A 3133-nucleotide genomic window follows, 5' to 3' on the forward strand; every position below is an offset into this window, starting at 1 on the left:
TCTCTCTCTCTCTCTCTCTCTCTCTCTCTCTCTCTCTCATAATACTTTCTTTACAAAGCAACCACCATGAACCTTTCAAAAAGTAAATGCAATCTGTGGAGGCCCAGTCAAAGTTTTAGGAAAGCTGGCCCTTTTCAATGTCCCAGGCCTTGCATGACATGGTCTCAGCTCACCTGTCCAAACTCACCTGAGCCACCCAGCCCCAGCCCCAGGGCATATAACTGTTCTGATCCACTACCTTTCTTAGCTCCTCAAAGGCGTGTGTGTGCTTGCTCCCTCCACTGGCTGCTCTACTCTCTCCAGGCACTTCTCTGGTTGCCTCAAAACTGTTCTCTACCACTGCACCCCATGGTTTCTTTCACAGCAATGTCAGTACTGAGATTATGCATCTCACTAATTTGTTTACATCTTTATTACCCCTCCTCTTAGAGCAGTGACAGCAAGAGCAAAGAAACTACCACTTGCACTTCCCATTGCAAGCTCAGTGCCTAGGCAGATACCACACATACCCTTCTATCTGCACCAAGTCTATACCTTTGTGTTTTACAAAAGGTTTTTACTACCACACATCTGAGAAAGTTCTTAAAAGGACTTTGCAGTAAAAAATAAATGTTAAACTATTTTGGCTGTTCCTTACCATAACCTGAAATTGGTAGTCCGGGGATTTAGTTAGCCTCAAAGTTTTAACATTTATTAAGCTACATGGGTTGCTTTGCATTGATGAAAGGACTCAATTCAGAGTATAAAAATAATTTTACCCCATTTTTATAAAATAAATTTGGCAAGTACTTTAGCTTTCATAACTTAAAATTACATTTGTTCCAACAGTAAGTATTAACCCTGTACCACACAATACAGTGCAGTACTGGATATAAAAGTGGGTACAATGGGAAGCATGACCTAGCTCTCAAAGAGTCTTGTGTCCTCCTTTATTCTTTGTAGCAGATTTACAAACTTCTAGAACCTAGTAGTGTTTCTTAAAGGTCTGAAAATTAAATCTTTTATACTGTTATTAAAAGGCAATTTCTCAAATCTAATTGAGGGATTTTTTTTTTTTTTTTTTTTTACCAAATGCCTTCAGGGCAGGTTTGGCTGGCTGGAGTTGTGGGGATCAAACCACAGCAACATGAGCCTGACTGCTTTGTTGAAGCAGCCACTTAAAGAACTGAGCTAAGGGGCAGGCCCCCTCAAATCTAACTGAGTATAAAATAACTCAATTGAACAGACATTTATTAAGCCATTGCTATGGTCAGTGAAGTGTATTATTGTTACTAGTTTTTGTTTTGTTTTCTTTTTAGTATTAGAGACCCACAGGGAGAAAAGCAAGCAGAAGCAAGTCAAAGGGAAACTATCTCTTCAACATAGCATTAACATGCCACAATTCTCCAGAAAAGCTACCTTATCAAAAGAAAGCCCCAGTAAATACTATATGGTAAGTCAGTGACAACTGGAAATTTCTTGTGGGGAACCCAGGGCCTCATGCATGTAGGGAAGTACTTGATGGTTGAGCTATAGCCTCAGCCCTCGTGACCATTCCCAAGACAGTCTTCTCTCAAGTACAAAAGATTTTTAGGAAAAGAGTGTGCCTGTTTCTCCTTTCCTCCCATATTCTGCAGCACTTGTACCTCATACAACACTTTCTAGAATGGATGCTGGTAACCAATTCATCAGGTGACTATATTTAAACTGACCAAATCACAATTCCTGAATCTCCTACTAAAAACAATTCCTACAGGTAGTAATCAATTCTGCTTTACAAAAATATTCCTTAACAAAGAGTTGAAAGCAAACACAAGGTGAATAAAATATAGAAAGCAAGAGTTATTTGTTCTGAAGCCTTTACCTGTTATTAACATGGCTATTCGTGGAACTTCTATTTAGATCTGTGTCTTACGCAAGAGCTGTCACTCAACAGCATCACCTTCATTTCACAGAATGGGACTACAGGGTAATAAGCCGCACAGACACATGAGATCCAAGGCTTTTCTAGGTTCTGATACATACAGATTTCTTAGAACAATGTGCCCTGAAAGTAATTTTCTGAAACAAAATCTGTAATTACTAGAAACAAAACTTTCTTATGTAAAACAAATTACAATTGCAATTAAAATGTCTGCTCACCTGAACTGTCTGAGTCTAAGTCAATGGCTCTCAAAATATAACTGGTATTTGTTGGGCATGGTGCCCCATGCCTGTAATCCCAGCACTCGGAAGGTGGAGGTAGAAGGATCACTAGGAGTTTGAGGCTAAGCTGGCCTCTATATTGGGTTCAAGGCCAACCTGAACTATGCAAGGAGAACTTCTATCAAAAACCAAATACAAAAAGAAGAGTAGCTGATTCTTGGGCCAACAGTATCACTTGTACAAACTGTTAGATCCATCCCAGACCTACGTGGCCTATAGTCATGAGTTAGCCTGAATACCACAGGGAATAGACCCAGAGCCTAGGCCTGGCGAATGAATGAGACTACCCGGGCCCACGGATCCTGAATAGATCCAGAGCGCAGGCCCAGCGTGGAACCCTTCAGCAGAACTCCCTGCAAAAAGGCTAGAAGCAAGACCCATCCAGCTGATTCAGGAGCAAAACATCTTGCCAGAGTGACACAAAGGGTTCAACTCCAATGGCTGCAGCAGACAGAAGTGGAGCACAGCAGCCAGACCCCAGCCAGATTCAAGCAACACCCACCTGGAGGAACCTGGACATCATAGATCCGGACCTGGTGCTAAGATAATAACTCTATCTAAGCTCTACACCAAAGGTCAGAAGACAGTGGTATACAAAATGACAAAGAGAAGGAACAAAATGCAGTCGCAGGCCCCAAGTCCACCCAGTACAAATGAAGAAGACACTAGCACTGAGGAAACTGGAAATCACACACCAGATATATCAGAAATAATAGCGTTGACAGTAAAGAATCAACAGCAAAAACATATACAAGAAATGAGGCCAGGCGGCTGAAGAGGCTTGGGGCGGCGGTCGACATGTTCCAGGGCGTGGATGGCGAGGCCGGCCCGGCAGGCTCCAGGGCCATGAAACCCCCAGGAGGAGAATCTAGCAATCTTTTTGGAAGTCTGGAAGAAGCTGCTCCTTCAAACAAGCCTAATAGAATGGCATCTAATATTTTTGGACCAA

General features: G+C 42.1%; 1 protein-coding gene and 1 pseudogene across 1 annotated transcript in view; one reads left to right on the plus strand and one right to left on the minus strand.

Annotated features, from left to right (window-relative positions):
- Ugt8 (UDP glycosyltransferase 8) overlaps positions 1 to 3133 on the minus strand; it is a 75578-nt gene that overhangs the window by 60585 nt on the left and 11860 nt on the right. The window lies entirely within an intron of this gene.
- LOC101585258 overlaps positions 2983 to 3133 on the plus strand; it is a 137335-nt pseudogene continuing 137184 nt past the window's right edge.

Source organism: Octodon degus, unplaced genomic scaffold, assembly GCF_000260255.1.
Source record: "Octodon degus isolate 3935 unplaced genomic scaffold, OctDeg1.0 scaffold00142, whole genome shotgun sequence".
Classification (NCBI taxonomy): Eukaryota; Metazoa; Chordata; class Mammalia; order Rodentia; family Octodontidae; genus Octodon; species Octodon degus.